The following is a 22587-nucleotide window of genomic DNA, read 5'->3' as shown; positions in this document are numbered from 1 at the left end:
GTGGTAGTTTTAAGGCTATACCTTTAACTTTTCTTCACAAAGTTTGAGCAGAAAAGTGAAAAAATGTAAATAAATCACAATTGGGTGTAAGAAAGCAAAATAATGACTATTCTGAACAATTCCATTGGAAGATAGAAATGTTTAAGAGTCAGTACTCAAACCAAAGTGCGGCAGTCTCTCAGTCTATCTGTCTGTCTGTCGAGGTGTTTAAGGCCAGGCTGGATGAGGCTCTGGCCAGCCTGATCTAGTGTGAGGTGGCCCTACCCATGGCAGGTGGGTTGGAACTAGATGATCCTTGTGGTCCCTTCCAACCCTGACTGATTGTGATGATTTGAAACCGTCTCTATGATTCTATGATTCAATTGTTTGCCCTAGGTTTGGATTCACAGTTCAACTATCTGTCATTCAGTGATACATGATGCTTTGGAGAAAGGTGGAACTCCAGAACATATTCGGTTCATCAATGATAATCATCGTCTGGGGTGAAACTGCTGAAGAAGTCTTCGAGAAAGGTAAAAAAATCATCTCTTGAAAGCCGGTTACACTATGAAGTGAGACAAGGACCTGCCAGAGAAATCCAGTTTCTGGGAGTGCAGTGGCAAGGTGGTCGCGGTCACATTCCAATGGATGTGATAAACAGAGTCTCCACCATGGCAAATCCCATCAGTAAGAAAGAAACTCTATGTTTCTTAGGGATAGTTGGATTTTGGAAACTGCACATTCCTGGATACAGTCAGAATGTGAAACTTCTTTATGATGTGACTCGAAAGAGAAACACTTTCCAGTGGGGTCCTGAGCAACAAGCAGCCTTAGAATCATAGAATCATAGAATCATAGAATCATAGAATCAAGAAGGCTGGAAGAGACCTCAAAGATCATCGAGTCCAACCTGTCACCCTAAACCTCATGCCTATCTAAACCATGGCACCAAGTGCCACGTCCAATCCCCTCTTGAACACCTCCAGGGATGGTGACTCCACCACCTCCCTGGGCAGCACATTCCAATGGCCAACCACTCTCTCCATGAAGACTTTCTCCTCACCTCCAGCCTAAACCTCCGCTGGCGCAGCTTGAGACTGTGTCCTCTTGTTCTGGTGCTGGTTGCCTGGGAGAAGAGACCAAACCCCTCCTGGCTACAACCTCCCTTCAGGTAGTTGTAGAAAGCAATGAGGTCACCCCTGAGCCTCCTCTTCTCCAGGCTAAACAGTCCCAGCTCCCTCAGCCTCTCCTCATAGGGCTTGTGCTCAAGGCCTCTCACCAGCCTCGTTGCCCTTCTCTGGACATGCTCCAGCAATTCAACATCTTTCCTAAACTGAAAGAGCCCATCCTGAAAAACTGAAAAACCCCCATCCTCCCAAACTGAGGAGCCCAGAACTGGACACAGTACTCAAGGTGTGGCCTAACCAGTGCTGTGTACAGGGGTACAATGACCTCCCTGCTCCTGCTGGCCACACTATTCCTGATGCAGGCCAGGATGCCATTGGCTCTCTTGGCCACCTGGGCACACTGCTGGCTCATGTTCAGCTGGCTGTCAACCAGTACCCCCACGTCCCTTTCTGCCTGGCTGCTCTCCAGCCACTCTGACCCCAGCCTGTAGCTCTGCATGGGGTTGTTGTGGCCAAAGTGCAGCACCCGGCACTTGGACTTGTTGAATGCCATCATGTTGGACTCTGCCCATCTGTCCAGCCTGTCCCTCTGCAGAGCCCTTCTACCTTCTAACAGATCAACACCTGCTCCCAGCTTGGTGTCATCTGCAAATTTACTGATGATGGACTCAATCCCCCCATCCAGATCATCAATAAAGATATTGAACAGGATGGGGCCCAGCACTGATCCCTGGGGGACACCACTAGTGACAGGCTGCCAGCTGGATGTGGCACCATTCACCACTCTCTGAGCTCGGCCCTCCAGCCAGTTCCTAACCCAGCGCAGAGTGCTGCTGTCCAAGCCACAGGCTGACAGCTTGGCCAGGAGTTTGCTGTGGGGGACGGTGTCAAAGGCCTTGCTGAAGTCCAGGTAGACTACATCCACAGCCTTTCCCACGTCCACCAGGCTGGTCACCTGATCATAGAAGGAGATCAGGTTGGTGAGGCAGGACCTGCCCTTCCTAAATCCATGTTGGCTGGGCCTGATTCCTTGGCCATCCTTCAGGTGCAGAGTGATTGCCCCCAAGACAATCTGCTCCATGATTTTCCCTGGCACTGAGGTCAGGCTGACAGGCCTGTAGTTCCCAGGTTCTTCTGTCCGTCCCTTCTTGTGGATGGGCATCACATTGGCCAGTTTCCAGTCTTCTGGGACCTCTCCAGTGAGCCAGGACTGGTGGAAAATGATGGACAGAGGCTTGGCCAGCTCATCTGCCAGCTCTTTCAGCATCCTAGGATGAATCCCATCAGGTCCCATGGACTTGTGAATATCCAAGTGACTCAACAAGTCTCGAACTAATTCCACATGGATTTCAGGAATACAACACTGCTCCTTGACCCCATCTACCAGTTCAGGAGGCCAGTTATCCTGAAGTCCTCCTGCCTTACTGTTGAAAATGGAGGCAAAGAAGGTATTTAGAACCTCAGCCTTCTCCTCATCCTTAGTTGCAATGTCACCCTCCACATCCAATAAAGAGTGGAGGCTCCTCTTGCCCCTCTTTTTAGCATTAATATATTTATAAAAATGCTTTTTGTTCTTCACGGAAGTGGCCAGTTTAATTACTAACTGTGCTTTTGCCTCTCTAATTTTTCTTCTACGTGATCTAGCAACATCCTTAAACATATCACTAGTTGCCTCCCCCCCTTTTCCTTCGAACAAATAAAGCAAGAAGTAGTCCAAGCGATGGGTCTGGGACCTGTCCGAACTGGTTCAGACATTAAGAATATTCTGTACATGGCTGCAAGTGACAATGGTCCAACCTGGTGTTTATGGCAAAGAGCTCCAAGCGAGACACGTGGACGTCCTCTTGGTTTCTGTGGTCGTGGCTACAGAGGCTGAGAAGCAAAATATACTCCAACAGAGAGATTTTAGCTGCTTATGAAGGAGTAAAAGCTGCTTCTGAAGTGATTGGAACTGAGTCACAACTTCTTCTAGCTCCTAGCCAGTTCTGAATTGGATGTTCAAAGGCAATGTTCTTCACCACATTATGCAACAGATCCTACTTGGTCTATGTGGATGGCTCTGATAATACAGAGAGCTCAAATGGGAAATCTAGAAAGACCAGGTTTGGTGGAGGTGATCACAAATTGGCCTGAAGGCACAAGCTCTGCAAAAGCTCCAGAGGAGAGAGGAACTCATGCTGAGGAAGCTCCTCCCTACAGTGATCTGTCTGATGATGAAAAGAAATATGCTTTGTTCACAGACGGTTCCTGTCGTCTTGTTGGAAACAAGCGAAGATGGAAGTCTACAGTGTGGAGTCCAACACTCAGAGTTGCAGAGGCAAGAGATGGAGAAGGAGAATCAAGTCAATTTGCAGGTTCCCAAGTGGACATGAACTATGATCTTGATCTTGACTGGAAACACCAAGATGAGCTATTCTTAGCTCGGTGGGCCCATGACTCGTCAGGACATCAAGGCAGAGATGCAACCTACCAATGGGCTCATGACAGATCCATTGACGTTTCCATGGATGCTATCACACAAGCCATCCATGACTGTGACATTTGTGCTGCTATTAAGCAGACAAAACGAATCAAGCCCTGATGGTCCAGGTACAAGTATAGTGAAGCCTGGCAGATTGACTACATCACTCTACTTCATTCTTGATCTGGTAAGCAATATGTGCTGACTATGCTAGAGGCAAGCACTGGATGGTTGGAAACTTATCCAGTTCCTTTTGCAACTGCACGTAACACCATTCTTGGTCTGGAAAGACAAATCCTGTGGAAACATGGAACTCCAGAGAGAATTCAGTCAGACAACAGAACTCATTTCAAAAACAATCTTGTAAAAAACTGGGCCAAAGGGCAGGGCATTGAGTGGATATTCCACATTCCCTACTATGCACCAGCTGCAGGGAAGATCGAACATTACAATGATTTGCTGAAAACCACTCTCAAAGCCATGCGGGGTGGATCTTTGAAAAACTGGGAGAAACATTTAGCACGAGCAACCTGGTTGGTGAATAGTAGAGGTTCAGTGAATTGAGCTGGCCCTGCTCAATCTGACTTGTTACAAAAGGAAGAAGGTGATAGAGTTCCTGTTACCAGAGAAAAGAATCTGTTAGGCAAAACAGTTTGGGTATTTTCTCCTTCAGGAGAGGCCAAACCTATCTGAGGGGTGGTTTCTGTTAAAGGTCCTGGTCATACCTATTGGGTGATGCAAGAAAATGGTGAAATTCAGTGTATTCCACAAAGAAATTTAACTTTCGCTGAGAGAGGTTAAATTCAGAGTGTTGTACAGATACAACATCACGCCCAAAAGGAGAATCCATGAGAAACCTACAGTGCACGAATCCTAAGAACCCTGAAAGCCCTGAGTCACCTGAGCATCCCTGTTCCTTTCTTCACTAAGAAGCAAACTGTTTTCTGTTTTTCCTGTGATTTGAACTTTTGAATCACCTACATCTGAGATAGCCAGAATGGACTACAAACTTTATTCACTTATTGTTGTAGATATTGTTTTAGATTAGATGGATAGTAGTACCAACCAACAGAATTGTTTAGAAGGGGTGGATTGTGGTAGTTTTAAGGCCGTGCCTTTAACTTTTCTTCACAAAGTTCAAGCAGAAAAATGAAAGAATGTAAATAAATCACTATTGGGTGTAAGAAAGCAAAATAATATTATTCTAAACACTTCCATTGAAGAGATAGAAATGTTTAAGAGTCAGTACTCAAAGCAAAGTGCAGGCAGTCTCTCAGTCTTTCTGTCTGGTGTTTCTCTGCTGGGCAATTCTGCGTTTCTCTTTTGGCCTCTTGCTTTTTGAAGATAACACAGACACCCGTGTACCGACCTTAAAAAGCTAAGTTCCCTCTCTGCTTCTTGGTTTTCTTCCCCTTTGCCTGCTAGCACTGGGAAGGGGAGGGGGGGGGGGGGGGAAGAAGCAGGGTCCCTCTGGGGCCAGGGGGCTTTGTTGTGTTCTTCTGTTAATTGTGCATATTTGTAAATGTTGTGAATAGTGTATATTTTTACATATTCATTGCATTTCATCATAGATTGTAATTTTGCTTGTAAAATACAGCTTCAATTGCTTCTGAACTGAGCTAGTCTGGAGTTGTTAATATGGGAGGGGAATTTCAGCCCACCACACTGCAACAGAGGGGGATCTTAGTACACACACACAGGGAGATCAGAATATTTTGCTCCAATTACTTTGACCACTGTACAGGAAAAACAAAACTGCACCTCATAATTACTCACAGTGATATGCCAAAGCTGCTGGTGCTCACCTGTCAGCAGTAAGGAACAAGAGAAATTTAAGTTCTTGTCATCTGGCAAGTTCTCCACACCCAGCCCACTCTGTTGTGCTCACATAAATTTACCAGTTTTAGTCAAACTGTTAACTGAAGGCCAGAGAACAGCACCTCCACTAAAATACGGTTTAGTCCCACCTTGTGATGAACACTAATCTGGCATGATGAAGAGATATAAACCTAACTTTTTGGGTAAATGCCTGCACTTCTGTCTACAGTGATTTACCAGCAGGGGTGATAGTTCAGGGTACAACTGGCTCTTTTTGGTTTTGCTGCTTCCCAAAACATGAGAAAAAACAGGAGTAGGGTTTTTTTTTTCAGTCATGGGTAAGGTTTACCTATGAGTCAGGTGCACATTTCCATAATCATATGCATAGTTATTTTCTTTTACTTCCTCTGTGACCCTTCTGCCCCCTTGGAGCCACCTTCCTAGTTTGATTGCAGCTTTTGACACTGCTTTGCAGCTGGGGAAACTCACTAGTTTGGTGAAGAACTGCGAGCAGGAGTAGGCCTTATGCAAACTGCTCACAGACAGTCCCATAGGAGGCAAAGTATCTGCTGAGGTACAAATTCCACAAGAGCTAGCATCATACAAAGCATAAAAACGTAGGCCTGTGTATGCAGAGAAAGAGATTGAGATGGAGATGAAATATACTGCATCGGTGATTATTTCCAGGCCCATTTGCATCTAAGCATTAGTTTATTAATCTGGAAAAACACCCCACACACTGGGTACCAGAGAGGAAATTTTCAGCATTCTTTTAAGGAGGCTGGGAAGCACCTCTGCTTTCAAACTCAGCACACCATAACTCCAGAGAGTGAGTTGGGGAGCTTTGCATCACTGGGTGTAGATAAATGTCACAACATCTGCTTCCTGTAACAGAGCTGAATGCAGCTGGAACATGAATGTATGTATCAGCAAGAAGAAAAACAGCTACCATCCCTATGAAAAGACTGGTACCAAACATACACACAAGTGTGTGGCAGGAAAGGGCAACAGGACTTGCATCTCTTCCTCTAAATCCCTCCACTCTGATTAACAGTCTTGAAGTGATTTGTCATTGCCTTTCATGGTACCTCAGCCAGGTCAACATGAATGTGGTGTAGGAGACAACTGTGGGGGGATGCAAAACAACTCTCCTGATCACATCCTGCTGCAAGACCCATATTTAAACTGTTCTGCAGTTCATGGAATCAGTCAACCTGTTGCTCCTGCTTTAAATTTCATCTACTCTGCCATTGAATTGCTGCAGTTTTGGTGACTCAAGCCCTCTCAGGAATTGATTCTGCAGCTCAGCTGCTTCAACTGTTAGATGAGAACTACAGGCAGTTGTGCAGGCTGAGAACTTGATGGTTCAGGAGATTAGAAGCAGCTCTCACCACACAAGATTCGCTTAAAGTTTAAATGGCATTTCTAAGCTGCCAGGGCTGTACACTGCTAACAGGTGATGGCACTTCAATCAATGACTTCATGACACTCCATGGATAAGACTGGAAATGTTTCTAAAGAAGTTTCTACCAAAGACTGAATTTGTTCAGTGTGACTTTCCTTCTGAACCTGAATTCTGCCTTTGAAGGTCATTCTCAAACATGTTTCTTAGACTCTATTAGGCTCAGAAATCACAGCCTCAGCTCAAGTATTTTGAGAGAGAGCTATGAATTCTGGAATCATCAGGCCAAGTAGATCATTGAGGATAAACAGGGTTATGGTAAGAGCAAGATCAGGGCAAAAGGCTTACAGAGGAAGGGCAGGTAAAGGACAAAAGGAGCACATACAATCAAGAGAAAGGCATTGCACCTCAGTATCCCTCTCCAATGATGTGGATAGTAGTAAGAGGTAAAATTAAGAAGCCCATACCAGCTTTTTGCTGCTCTACCTTTTGCAAAAAGGCAGCACAATCCTTGGCTGCCTGCCAAAGCAGGGTCACCTAGGGCACACTGCACAGGAATGCATCCAGGTGGGTTTTGAAAGTCTCCAGAGAACACAACCTGTTCCAGGGCTCCATCACTCTCACAATAAAGAAGTGTCTCATCATGTTGAGCTGGAACCTCCTGCATTCTGGCTTGTACCTGTTGTTCCTTGTCCTATCACTGGGCACCAACAAAAAGAGACTGTGACCCTCATCTTGACACCCTCCCCTCAGGTATTTATAGACATGGATAAGATCCCCTCTCAGTCTTCTCAAAACAAAACAGCCCCAGTCTTTCTTCACCAAAGAGATGTTCAAGTCCTGCAATCATCCTTGTAGCTCTCTGTTGGACTCTCTCCAGATCCCTTTCTCCCTTGAACTGGGGAGCCCAAAAGTGGACACAGTATTACAGAATTCACTGAATTCTCTTGACATCTGTCATCATCACTGTGCCCAGAAAACGTACTGCATTCTAAAAAACATTTAAAAGAGTCTCACATGATTAAAGAGAAATTAGAACTCCAGAGAAACTCAGAGAGAAACTCAAAAGCAATTCTTTCCCTGTCATCACAGAGGGAAAGGAACTCTTTTATTCTGGATTGTGATGGTTTGAAACTGTCTTTTTAATTTTTCTTTGCCACGTTCAAGCAGAGAAAGTGAAAGAGTGTAAATAAGTCACTATTGGGTGTAAGAAAGCAAAAATAGTGATTGTTCTAAACACTTCCATTGGATGGATAGAAATGTTTAAGAGCTATTACTCAAAACAAAGTGGGGCACTCTGCATTCTGCAGTGAGGGCAGCTTGCTGGGGTGTCTGGCTGCTGTTTCTTCTTCTCTTCTGGCTGAAGATAACACACTGACCTTGGCAAGCTAAGTTAACAACTTTTTCTGCTTTAGCTAACTCTGCTTTCTGCCAGGGAGGTCTGGGGGGGAGGCCCCTTGGGAAGGGTCCCCTTTGGGGGGAAGCAAAGGGATCGTGGTTGTACTTTTCTGTTGATTGTATATATTTGTAAATATTGTAAATTTTGTATATTTGTACATATTCATTGCATTTCATCATAGATTGTAGATTTTGCTTGTAAATACAGCTTTCATTTGCTTCCAGACTGAGCTAGCCTGGTTATTGTTGGTGGGGGGAGAATTTCAGCTCACACTGACACAGCTGCATAATAGCACTCAAGATGACCTGCTCCATGACTTTCCCAGGCACTGAGGTCAGACCAATAGGTCTGTAGTTCCCTGCATCCTCCTTCTGGCCCTTCCTGGAGATGGGCATCACATTTGCCAACCTCCAGTCAGCTGGAACCTCCCCACTTAGCAGGACTGATTGCTGGTAAATGATGGAAAGTGGCTTGGCAAGCACTTCTGCCAGCCCCCTCAGTACCCTTAGGTCTACGCCATCTGTCTCCTTAGACTTGTGTATGTCTAAGTGGTGCAGTAGGTCACTAACTATCTCCTCTTGGACTATGAGGGTTTCATTCTGCTCCCTATCGTATCTTCCAACCTAGGGTGCTGGTTATCTAGTGAACAACTGATCTTGTGAAATACTGAGGCAAAGAAGGTATTAAATAACTCAGCGTTTTCCTCATCCCTGCATTCAACTAAAGACAGAGATTCTCCTTAGTCCTCCTTTTGTTGCCAATATATTTGTAGAAGGATTTCCTGCTCTCTTTAACAGCTGAAGCCAAATTAATTTCCAGTTGAGCTTTGGCCCTTCTAATTTTCTCCTGGCATATTCTCATGACAATCTCCTGAGTGGCCTGCCTCTTCTTCCAATGACCACAGACTCTCCTTTTCTCCCTAAGCAGCAATCAAATCTAACTATTCAGCCAGAGCAGCCTTCTACCTCACTGACTCATCTCTTGACACATGGGGACAGCCTGTTCCTGTGCCTTTAATTACCTCTTGAACAGTGTCCAGCCTTCCTGGACTCCTTGGCCCCTCAGAACTGCCCCCCAAGGGACTCTGTCCACCAGTTTCCAAACCAAGCCAAAGCCTGCCCACTGGAAGTCAGAGGTGGCAGTTCTGCTGGCCCTCTCTTTACTTCTCCGACAACTGAGAACTCTATCATTTTGTGATCGCTGTGCCCAAGATGTCCCCCAACTGTTACATCCTTCACAAGCCCTTCTCTGTTCACAAACAGCAAGTCCATCAAGGTGCTTTCCCTAGTTAGCTCTGTCACCAACCGTGTCAGGAAGTTCTCCTCCACACACTCTAGGAACCTCCAGGACTCTTCCCTCTCTGCTGTACTTCTCTGTATTTCTAGCAGACACCAGGGAAGTTGAAATTCCCCATGAGAATGAGGGCCTCCTGACTCTTACCCATAAATGCTCAATTCTATCACTATCATCAACCTCAATACAATCAAAGCATTCCCTAACACACAGGGCCACACTACCTTGACTATCTCTCCTGAAGAGTTTATAGCCATCAATTGTGGCACTCCAGTGGTGTGAGACAACTCACAACTTTTCTGTGATGGTTGCTGTATCATTTTTTCCCCTGAGAGACGATGGTTTCCAGCTCCTCCTGTTTGTTTCCCAGAAGAATAAAGCATCACAGTTTGCACCTCCACTTTGAGTAACATGCCCTGGATCATCTGTGGCCCAATTACAGAGAAAAGAAAGCTCCACACATTCCTCTGTGCTGTGTTAAAACAGCCAAACTTGCTTGAAGCAAAGATGATACAAAGAAAAATACATGGAACAGCTTCAATATGGCCCCCATAAAAATATCCCAAGGCACAGGAGGTTTGTTACAGCATAATGGTGAAAAGTGTCAATGCTGGGAACTGATTTCAGTTGCTTGGTTTGTAAGACAGCTTAGTCTTCTTTTTACCTACCTGAAAGGCAGCTTGGGTAATCTATGTTTCATATTAGGAGAATATTTCACTAAGAAATTAGTACAGCACTGAAAGAAGTTACAAAGAAATTGTCAGAATCTCCACTTTCAGAGGATTCCAGAGCTTTGCTAGAGACAATCATGGCTGACCTGACCATTAGCAACAGTGCTACTTTAGTATGACTTTCAGATATTCCTGCTAAGCAATGATTTTATTCCCTCAGCAATTTTGTTCTTCCCAATTTGTGAAAAATCCAACAACTGTGTCATTTCTACTGAATACAACAAATCTACTACTTTTAGAAGTCTTATGGGGAAAGACATCATGCCCTTTCTAGGGAATTGGTACATTTGAGTGTCTCTCTCCACTGCCTGTATATCAATGCATGTAGCATTGGGAACAAACTGCACATCTGAATGCAGTTATAGTGCTATGACACTGCTGTGATCACACAGATAGTGGGATAACTCATGCAACTGGGGCATTGTGACAGATGAGTAACAGATTCTTTAGGAAGATCAGGCTGGGAAGACAAGGTAGGGATGTTGCACCTTTTGTGAGAGGGCAGCAGAAATGTAGAGCTCTGCCTTGGGAAGGGTGAGGAATTAGTCAAGAATTACGTGTCATATTAGCAGGCAGACTCATACAGGTGACATTGTAGTAGGTTTTTGATATAGAGCTCCCAATAAAGAAAAACTAGATGAGGCCTTCTTTATATAACTGGAAGAAGACTCATGTTCACAGGCCGTGATCCTCCTGAAGGATTTTAACCACCACATTGTCTGCTGGAAGAACAATCCAGCAGGACACAAGCCATCAAAGAGATTTCTGGAATGCACTGCCAACAATTTCCTGACACAGGCGACTAAGAACTGACCATGAAGAGGTGCTGCTTACAAGGAAGAACTGTTTGGGCATGTGAATATCAGAGTCAGACTTGATTCTAGTGATCATGAGATAACAGAATTAAGGATCTCATGAAAACAGAGCAAGGCAAAAAGTGGGATCACAATCCTGGACTAGAGGAGTGCAGTCTCTTACTTTCTTCAGACACCTGAGTCATACAGGTTTCAGAGACCTGAGGATAAGAAATACAAGGTCAGAAATTATAAGTGTCCCATCCCCAAAGAAACCTCAAAAAATGTGGGATAGATGATTGGACTGTGAGTTGGATTGAAAATTGGCTCAACAACAGAGTTCAGAGGGTTGTGATCAGTGGCACAGAGTCAAGTTGGAGGCCTGTGGCCAGTGGAATTCCTTAGGGATCAGTACTGGGTCCAATTTTGTTCAATATCTTCATTGACAACCTAGATGAGGGGATAGAGTGCACCTTCAGTAATTTTGCTGATGGTACAGAACTGGGAGGGGTGGCTGACACATCTGAATTTTGTGATGCTATCTAATGAGATCTGGACAGGCTAGAGAGCTGGACAAAGGTGAACCTCATGAAGTTCAATAAGGACAAGTGTAGAGTCCTGCACCTGGGGAGAAATAATACCAGGCACTAGTAGGAGGTAGGGGTTGTTCTGTGGGAAAGCAGCTCCAAAGAGAAAGACCTTGTAGTCCTAGCGGACAGTAAGTTATCTATGGGACAACAATGTGCCCTTGTGGTCAAGAAGGCAAATGGTATCCTGGAGTGCATTAGTGTGTGTCCAGGAGGTCTAGGGAGGTTTTCCTCCCCCTCTGCTCTACCCTGGTGAGACCACAGCTGGAATACTGTGTCTAGTTTTGGGCTCCCCCATTCAAGAAAGACAGGGATCTACTGGAGAGAGTCCAACAAAGACCTATGAGAATGACTAAGGGATTTGAACATCTCTCCTATAAAGAAAGACTGAGAGAGCTGGGAGTGTTTAGTCTGGAGTTAGAGAAGGCAGAGAGGGGATCATATTAATATCTATATATATCTGAGGGGTGAGTATCAAGAGAAAGGGGAGATGTTCTTTCCAGTGGCACCCAGTAACAGGACAAGGAATAATGGATATAAGCTAGAACACGGAAGTCCCACTTCAGCATGAGGTGAAACTTCTTTACTGTGAGTGTGACAGAGCACTGGCATCAGCTGCCCAGAACAGTGGCAGCCCAGAACTGTGTGGCCTGCCTGAGGTGATCCTGCATTGGCAGGGGGGTTGGACCCAACTGACCTCTGGAGGTCCCTTCCAATCCCTAACATTCTATGATTTTGTGATTCATTTTGCAGTTATTTAGGCAAAGGTCTTTGCTTGGGCACTATAGCTTGCAAAATCTGTTTCAAAGCTGCGTGGGTTTGCTGTTGTTATGAATAAAATAAGTGATTTGTGTTAAAGGGTGAGTTAGGAGTAAAGTTCAAGGAGCTTGTTTTGAAAGATCACAAGAAACTGTTTTCGAAAAGCTCGAACAAAGACTTTTAAACCAGACAAATCAAGCTCTGGAGGCATCAGACCAGAGATAAAAGCTGTACCAGCTTTCCCAGCTCTGTCTTGGAATGTGGATTTCAGATAAGAAACCTTGGAAATGGCGCATGCTTAAGGGGGGAAGTTATTCAGCAGACACTGTGAGGAAGATTTCTTTCTTGACCCCCCCAGAAGACTCCTGCCAAATAGAATTCCCGTGAGCACCCCATTCTGAGAGCTCATTATCATATCCATGCCTTCTATTTAGCATAAGCTTGTTATGTAGATAAGGTAGCTATATAAAATTAGAGAAGCTATTGTAGCGGTTGCTGTGATTTGTCCCCCCAGCCCAGTGTGCACTGTTTGCTTGCTTTTATTCCAAATAAAATTTTAAAAGACATTTTTCTGGCTAGCGTATTTATAACAGTTGTTTTAGCCTTGCTTCAGTAGTTTTGGTTGAAACAGGGCTGCTTTCAACTGCTAGCAGCTTTCCCCTGAGACACAAAAAATTAAATGCTTTAGGGAAGAAGAAACTGAAGATGCCGCCAGACTGGAGTGGAGAAAAACTTAGAGAAAATTAGTTTATATGTGTGTATAGTACTGTTAAAACTGTAATGATGACTTACAATCATAACTGGGGAGATATACAGGCTCTGCTGGAATTCAGTTTCAGGATAAGGCAGCAGAGAATAGCTCAGAATTAAATTATATCTTCCCAAGGAGGATATGAAATGGAATCCTGATAAAAGTGATGAACTGGAAAGTCTAAAGAAATATCAAGACTCAATTCTGTATGGAATTTAAATTGGACTAGAAAAATAAAATCTTGCTTAAGTTTTATGAATGCTTGAAAATGGACAGATTTGACTCCAGAGTATGTGAGCAAGCATGAAACTGTTTAATATGGTGTTTATAGGTCAGTTGGCATCAGAAAGTAAAAAGAAATTGCAAAAAGTAGATGGAGCAGCAGTTGCATAGAAAAAGGTGAAGGAAGAACGGAAGCGACGATGAGTAAATTTGCAGAAAGAGGCAGAGGAAGTGTTTGAGAAAAATTGAGAAGCAGAGGTAGAGGTCACAGCGGCAGTGCTGGTTGTGAATCAATGTGCTTACAGTGGAAAGAGGAAATAAAGGGAATGCTTGTGTTTTTTTGATGTATTATTTTATTAAACTCTCCTTCTCTCAAGCCGTAGGGCTTTCTGTGTTACTTTCACTCCTGACCTTGGGGGGACGGGGGAGAAGGAGGTTTGCTTGTTAGAGTGAGCTGTCTTATACCAGAACAGTCTATTTTTGTGCCAAATGTGGGGCCCAAAAGGGTTGAGATAACAAGAAACAAGACAACAAGAAGATTCAATTACGGCTTGTTAAAAGAATAATCTTTTTTTTCTACTCTGTAGTATGTTTGCTATGTTGATGCACTTGCTTTGGGGGTAACTGGGGCTGACGTGCTAGAGCCCAGCCCTGGTAACAAAATAAATCCTTACGTACTCTGTATGCTCTGTGTGGTGGTGTTTATCACTTTGGGGAAATGGATTAGAGCTACCATGTTGCTGGGGTGGATACAGTCATATTATGATATGATTATTCTACTTAAGATGTAATCTCACCCAATTAATGGGCCAGGTCTTCTCCAGAGTAATACAGGTTTTTCCCAAGAATACCACCTGGAGATCTGCCCCAGAAATGGAAAATTATGAGTGGCAGGGTGTCTGAGAGAGTATGGGCAAGTGCTTAGGATGATGGTTACCACAGGCATTTTGGAATTTCACCCCTGAACAAGTGCAGAATCCTGACAAATTGGTAAAATATTTGAAAGAAGTACGTTCTCAGCCCAGAATTTCCTGAGAGACTGCAATATGTTGGGGCCTGGCCTATGACTACCCAGCCCTTCTCATCACTGTTCAGTGTGCTCAGGGGCAAAAGATCATCTCTGGACATACAGACTCACAGGCACTGCAGCTACTGTAGCAGGGGAGAGTTAATTGGAGTTTGGATTAGAAATACCGTAGTGGCCAAGGCCTGCCCAGGGATAATTAGTGTTTGTGCCCAGCTGCCTGCAGGTGTCTGGAAATGCTTGGTGTTTGGTCTTTGGTCAGAAACTCCCAGGTGCACGATAATCATAACAGGTAACATGTATCTGTAGGCCCCTTTGTTTATGGGACTGAGTGGAGATGGGAATGAACTGATGTGTTGACATCTTGCGCTGACCAAAAAATACCTCACGCAGAGTTATCCAGATACTGCCACGTGATTGCCTCTGCTGTCTGTTTTGGTTTGACCTATTCTGGAATGGCCTTCTTGGAGCACGTCTGTTTCTAACAGCTGAAACTTGTATCCATCTGGAGGAAGAGGAATCAGAATCATCCCCCTTCATCAAGTTGGATATGGAGGTTTTAAGTTCCTCCTTCAGCTCTTTCATGCAATTCTTTATTTCTCCAGACAAAGTTTCAATGGCTAAAACCAAAGTACGTGTGAGACTATCCTCCAACTGCCTCATTTGGTCAGTGAAATGGCCAACAGTAGGAGGCACTCCACCATAATTTCTTGCCACAATCCTGCTTGCCAGAATAGTAGCATAATTAGGAGGAGCAAGCTTAATGAGCTTTTTGGCAAGGCCTGTTCCAACAGGAATTTCATCAGGATTCAGAGTCTTATGATCTCCGTATATTATTTCTCTCACAGCAAATTCTCTCAAACGCTTGATTCCCTCATCTATTGTGGTCCAAGACTTAGGGTTCCATGGTAAATCATCTCTGCTGGGGTACCTCAGCGAGACTGCCAGTAGGAGGCGTGCCCACAGAGAAGCTTTACCAATGCATTTGCCTAGATGCCTGTCTATGCCTGTATCCTTTGAGAGCATCCCCAACTGAGAGGCCAACTTGTCGCCTACCACCAATGCTGGGGCTCCCATATCAAAACACCTGGCTAGCCAAGACAGGACTGGCTCATTATCTCCTCTGATGTAATCCTTCCTCACATGTCTAAATTCCTGTCTGGGTGCATTAGCTGACTGTATGTCATCCTCATCATCATCATCATCATCATCATCCTGAGGTCGCTGTCCCCATAATCCTATTTTAATCCTCCATTGAATTTCCTTGAGTTCAGAGGCACTACCAGCAGTTGCTAATTCAGCAGGGTCTACATCTCCATCATCCATGTGGGGTCTCAAAAGGTCTGCCAGAGTTTTAAGGCTAACCTTCTCTTCCTCACCAGAAGGATCTTTCTTAACAGAGGTAGAAGGACCCTCATCTCCATCTGCACCATCTCCTGCAGCATCTGCATCTCCTCCTGTAGCTCATTTACGCTTTCTGCTTACAGTGGCCACCAAATTTACTGGATTGGCTTTCACATTCACAGCAGAGTTGGAGGGAGTAGAGGAATTTTGTGCAGGGTTAGCAGGAGCAGAGGGAGTCTGTGCAGGGTAGGCAGGAGGCGTGCTTTGAGATCCTGCAGCCACTTCTGCGTCTGTCTGGGCAGCAGAGGGAGGAGGAGGAGACTGTGCCTCGTTAATGGCGTCTGCCTGCACAGCTATGTCTGTCTGCACGACCATTTCTCTCTGTGTAACTATGTCTGCCTGCACAACCATTTCTCTCTGTGTAACTATGTCTGTCTGCGCATCCATTTCTCTCTGTGCAACTGTGTCTGTTTGTGTACCCCTGTCTGCCTGTGTACCCCTCTCTGCCTGTGTAATCGAGTCTGTCTGTGTCGCCGAGTCTGTCTGTGTAACTATGTCTGCCTGTGTACCCGAGTCTGTTATCTCAGATTCTGGCAAAGGTCCCGCAGCTACTGCTGCTGGCTCTGAGTCAAAACTATCAGCAGCTTTTTCACAAACCTGAACTGTGATTTCCTGGTCACCATAATCAGAATCAGAAACCAATTCCGAACCTCTCTGAGCTTTTCTATGTTTCCTCTTACATCTATGCAGGTCGGAAGAGCAAGTAGCCTTATGTCTTTCTTGACACAGTGCTATCAGCAGCCATATGATTATTCCAAGAAACAACAAAATTAAGGCTAGCACAAGATATCTAGGGTACCACTGGTTCCAAAGACCCTCTGTAGTTGTAAGAGGAGTAACAAACTCAAATGTGTCTGCTAGCAGATTCATAGTTGAGTTACCATATCTTCTAAGCCCAATAAGACCACAACAGAATTCAACAGCATTCAGTAACTTGTTCTTAACCCAAAGAAACGACTTATATGCCACATATCTCACAATCTTGTCTATCATGCAGGAAACAGCCCATCTGTAGACAATCACACTGATAACAGAGGAAATAAAATTACTCAAAATCTAAAACAGCTTCATTTTGCTTCCTAATCTGAGCAGGAATAAATCATACAAGCAATCGAGCCCCACGTTGGGCGCCAAAAATAAAATGTGTGTCGGTGTGAGCTGAAATTCCCACCCCCCACCGACAATAACCAGGCTAGCTCAGTCTGGAAGCAAATGAAAAGCTGTATTTACAAGCAGAGTCTAAAATCTACGATGAAATGCAATGAATATGTACAAATATACAAAATTCACAACATTTACAAATATATACAATCAACAGAAAAAGCACAACCGATCTCCCTTTGCTTCCCCCCAAGGGGACCCTCCCAAAGGGGCCTCCCTCTCCCAGGAGCTTCCCCCCAGACCCCCCTGGACAGAGAAGCAGATTTAGTTAAGCAGAAAGTTGTTAACTTAGCTGCCAAGGTCAGTACGTGTTATCTTCAGCCAGAAGAGAAGAAGAAGAAACAGCAGCCAGACAGCCCAGCAACTGCCCCCACTGCAGAACGCAGAATGTGCAGAGTGCCTACTTTGTTTTGGGTAATAGTTCTTAAACATTTCTATCTATCCAATGGAAGTGTTTAGAACAATCGTTATTTTGCTTTCTTACACCCAATAGTGACTTATTTACATTCTTTCACTTTCTCTATTCTGAACTTTGCAAGGAAAAATTAAAAAGACAGTTTCAAACCATCACAATACCTTTGGACTCTCGTTTGACTGCTACTGGAACTGAGGAAAATGAAGATGAGGAAGGCTATTGCTGGACAGGGGGCGTGCGATCCCCTTAGCAGGCTGTGTGCATGAGCAGTTGGGTGAGAAGTTACATAACGCGATTGTGAAATATGGGTGGGGCTTTAGTTCTAACTCAGCCTCCTGTGATGTCCTGGCCCAACGTCACAGGACGCAGGACCCTTAAAAAACCCTGAATGGTGGTGCGGCCACTTCTCTGCTCCAACAAGACAAGATTTGTTTTCACGGGAATACCTGCCTGGATGGGAGACGGTTGGCTCAGCCATTTCATGATCTTCAGTACCGCCGTGTTTCTTACAGGGTGTTTAGGGTAAGTTAGCTATGCTGTGCTTGGGATCGGCCTCTGCTTTTGGAATACGGGGCAGCTTATGGGGTTGTTGTAGTGAAGGCATCACATGCCCAGAATTATGCCCCCAGATACCAGCTAACTTGTCCCAGCATGTTCTGGGAAGTCCCCCCTTCCACCCTCCTTTCAGGAGAGGAGGAACAAAAGGTTCAGGCGCCAGCCTGTCTCCTAAGGGAATAAACAACTGTGGGCACCCATCTCAATGGGATGCCTATGCTCTGTCCATCTAAGGGCATAATTCTAGCTTCACCTTTCTGTAGGTGGAAGCAAGTTGTTGGCAAGTGTGCCCATTGGCTAGTTTCCAGCCTCGAGTGTCTATAAGTATTGCTCCATTTGGTGCCACGTTGCTCTCTCCTTTTGCTTTCACTCGTTATGTGACTCATGATGCGTCCGCTGTTAAGTCTCTGCACACGCAAGCATACTGGAAGCCTCTGCGAACATGGGAGCCAGGCCACCAAGCTCACCTCGAGGAACCCGCAAAGGATGATCCCATCACCAAAGGCGTCGTAGACCCAGTCGAAGGGGACTGAGGGAAGCCCCCAAAGAGGGTAAGCTGTAACCCAAAGGGGGAAAGGACTAGCCCATGCCCGGCAGTCCACATTTGCTGTGGGCTAATTAAGTAGCCATAAACAGCCAAATAAGCAGAAACGCATCTTGCGTAACCCCGCCGCTTGCGGGAGAGAAAGGGAGCTGCCTTGCATAGCATCGCCACCCCATGCCAGGGCGAAGCACCTGGGGTATTTCCCCGAGGGAGAGAGAGAGAGAGAGAGCAAAGATAGCCTCTCCATTGAAGTCAAAGGCAGCGACAACTCGAGCCGAGCCGAGGGGGAAGTATCAAGTTACCACACCCCCGCCACCTACGGAACCGGCCCTGCCAAGCCGATCCTCCGGTCAGGGAGCCAGCCCCTCCCTGCAGACTGCGGGAGAACGAAGAAGCTAAACACCCCTCCCTGCAGACCGCAGGAGAACAAAGAAGCAAACTGCCCTTACCGCAGACCGCGGGAGGAGAAAACCAACCTTGCCCCCCCCCACAGAGCCGGGAAGAAGAAAGAAAGCCGCGGCCCGAACGGGACCAACCTTGGGCAGAAGCAGATACCCATTGAGCCCGCGTGATCCAGCAATTTGTCTTGCTGCATATATCTTTCATGTGTATAACATTTAGTAATGTTCTATTCAAAACGCCCGCACGTAGCCGCGTGATATTTCCAGCTTAACCTGCCTCATGACAACATTATAAAGATCTCTATACCTGGCTAGCAGCCGCAAGCGCCTTGTCGAGTCTCCATCTAGTGGACAAGTGGTGGAACTGCAACCTTTCTTTCCCTTAATTAGAAATTGACTGTAAATATTATAATTGGGTATGATTGTAAATACTAAATCAGTTAGGTCTATATTATTACAACTGTGCATCCAAATCAATATATATAAAGTAATTAATCTAATATTAACAATAATAATAAACAATAATTTCATAACTCATATTTTCGTAATTCATAATTAATAATCACCATCCTCCATCCCTATTTCCTCTCTCCACGACAGTTGTGCCTTGCTTTCAGTTTCCACACATTACAGCGCTCCAGCACAGTCTCGTTCACCTTTATACTGAATAAATACTATCAGCACCTGTGGTATGTGTACTTAATTAATTCCTCATCAAAGAGAACTCACTTGAACAGCTACTCAGACCCCAACAGCAGACATGGCAGCTGCACCAAAGAACCAGCCTGTGCCAGCATCAGTCACTGCTGTATGGAAAAAAGAACATACAAGGAAAGCAGTTTATCTTGCAAAGGATGAAACAGTCAGGAACAAGAGGAGCCAGAGGTGGTCACTTGGGTTTTATCCTCAGACTTGAAAGATCGCCAAGGACAAATGGTGAATGACTAGCAGGCCCTGACAACGAGAAGGAAGTCTCTCTTCCTTTGTACAGGCTTGTGTTTCACCCGTGGAGGAACTGTCATGAGAGGTCCATCGACTCAAAAATAACGTGTCCTATTCCCCACCTGTATTACAGATCACAGTAGTCCCATGTTTCAGCTATCAGAAGCAGGAGCTGCCCTGTTCGAGAGAGAGAATCTGAGAGGTACACACCATGGTGTACTCTGTGGTTTTACTTACCTGACCATGGGGAGGACATGAGGAAGTGGGATGGAAAACTCATTTCAGCCCTAGCTGTGTGAGTCTGTGAATCACAAGGAAACTCTTCCCATAAGAATGCTGCCCCAGTTTCCAGTGGAAAGTCACCCAAAAAGAGCAGATAAGATGTTACTGCTTCTGATCATCCTGAAGGGACTTCCAAAGCATCTTCACAGGGCACAAGTGATTCCAATCAGGGTTAGAGCAGCCCTGCCTCCAGCCAGGCAGAGGAAAGGGACAACTGGGTCTACTGGATTGTGTAGAACCAATGGCTTGACACATTGAACCCAAAAGAGTATAAAACTTTAGTAGATACAGTCACACAGTGCACTCTGATGCCGTCAAACTATGAGGTGTGGAACCCATGTATATTTCTGGTGTGACAGGGGGATCCCAGCAGCTGGATGTGTTGGAAGATATGCATCAGAATGCAAGGTACATTTTGCTTCCTCTTGGAGGGATGGAAGGAGCTACTGGAAGCATCTGCCCCAGGGGTGGAAACATGGCCCCACCATTTTCCATGGACTGATCCAGACTGTACTGGAACAGGGCAGAGCTCCAGAACATCTGCAGTAAGAAGTCCACTGTGTACCACAAGACAATGTCATTTTGGGTGAGAATAGACAGTGTTGTATATATGTATGTTGTATATATGTTGTATATATGTATATATGTATATATGTATATATGTTGTATATATTGTATATATGTATATATATATTGTATGATGTTAAGGGCTGCTGAGCATGACATAGATGGTATAGAATAAGGGTTGGAGAACATCATGGGTTTAGCTAGCTGAACCAGCTAATGGTATTCAACACCAAGCTGACGGTCATGCCAGCTTTATAACAAAACGTGGTGGCCAGAGCAAAAGATCATGGGGCTTGGAGTTCAGACTGTAACCTGTGACACTTCCTATTTCTAGGGGTTTTCTTTCAGTTTTCTGGTTTAGGGTGTTAGTCTGTCCTGAAGGGACATAGCCTCAAATATACCCTGAATGGAGCAGGAGCCAGGAGGTCTGGTTTTTCAGAAGACTGCCCACATTGCCCAGGCTTGTCTGAACATGCCCTGGGATCCAGGTGTGTGTGCCTTTGCCCTCGTTTGGAGAAAACTGATTCTATAGGTTAAAGTATCAGTTTCTATCTCTTAATCTTTGTTGTCACTGGCCATCATTGTCTCAGGAAATCTATAAATACTAGCCCAAAGAGTGAGTGCCTTGCCTTGTCTTGTCCAAGATCCAGGAGAGAAGCCACAAGCCTTATCCTGCAAGCCCGAAAAGCCAAGCCTTACTTGCGTTGCAATTTGGAACACATACTGTGCCTCAGTTTACCCAGAAAGACACAAGTAACCCTCGCAGTAACATGTTGTAAAGCTCAGGAGAAGACAGACATGTCTTGCCAGGCCGAGAGACAAACCCTGGAGGAGCCAAGTCCTTGGGACAATTTTGGTTTATTGGAAGAAGCGATAAAAACCGCTGTGAAGACTGCAGCTGAAGAACCTCTCCACAACAGGCAAAGCTATAAAGATGATGAGCCCCGCAAGCCTCATCAGCAACCACTTTTCTACAAAGCTTCCAGCTACAAAGCCCTCAGAGATAAAAGCTTCCCCCATGTCTGTGCTACAGAAACAAGCTGCAAAAGCCAACAGAAAGTGAAACTGTACTCCTTCAGCTTTCATGTGTTTGATGCCATTTTGGTTTTGTTTAAATCCACATGTGTGCCGCATGGTACCGTAATCTGTCGATTATAAACGTGGTGACTGAATATACTGGACTAAAGAGCAACTTGCAGTGAGTATAATCAAGCAAATCTGATTTTTATAAGCATCTGTTAAAAGGTCTGTTGCCCTAGAGGATTCTGGAATTCTTCCCCATTGTGGGCAGAGCTGGCATGTTGCTCATGTTCTTTTTTATCTTTACAGTTTAAATTAGTGTTTGTTGTTTTTTCCTAATATTGCTTAAATTGTTACATGTTCCTGCTGGTGAGGTATCTGTTCCACAACCAAATATTTCAAACCAGTAAATAGGTTTTATTAATATGTTCCATGGGTTTTTTTTATTAACAAATTTATTAACATATTTTATTAGTTGTTCAAACTATTAAATATTAATAACCATAAATTCATAACATAGTCTCCTCCAATTTGCTGGCTGCTGGCTTGTATGCTGCCCTTTTCTGCCTGCTAGCTTGTTTGCTGATTGTCTTTGCTGGCTTGTCTAGTATTGCACATTGGATCATTGCATTAAAACTCTCCTTATTCCAGCCCCCAGGGCTTTCTGTGTTACTTTCACTCCTGATCTGTATATGTGGGGCTTGCTTATTAGAGTGGGCTTTCTTAAATCAGGATACAAGGAAAAAGAACAAAGGAAGCAGTTGGAATAATAGCAGGAATTGTATTGGATTGAAGGGGACTGGAAGAATTTAATATAAAGTCTTGCAGCTAATCCTCTGGTTCTAGTTCAGATGGGTAATGAAATATTAAAAATTTTAATTAATAGCAGAGTTACTAATTTAACATAAAATACCTCTACAGGGCCTATAGGGAAAAATAAAGTAAAAGT

General features: G+C 44.7%; 1 protein-coding gene across 1 annotated transcript in view; it reads right to left on the bottom strand.

Annotated features, from left to right (window-relative positions):
* The window catches only part of TSPAN9 (tetraspanin 9), a gene marked incomplete at its 5' end in the record, with an annotated part of 112375 nt that overhangs the window by 8949 nt on the left and 80839 nt on the right, over positions 1–22587 (bottom strand). The window lies entirely within an intron of this gene.

This window comes from Indicator indicator, chromosome 1, assembly GCF_027791375.1.
Source record: "Indicator indicator isolate 239-I01 chromosome 1, UM_Iind_1.1, whole genome shotgun sequence".
NCBI classification, from domain to species: domain Eukaryota; kingdom Metazoa; phylum Chordata; class Aves; order Piciformes; family Indicatoridae; genus Indicator; species Indicator indicator.
Note: the sequence above shows the minus strand (reverse complement) of the source record. Positions and strands in the feature narration are given on the sequence as shown.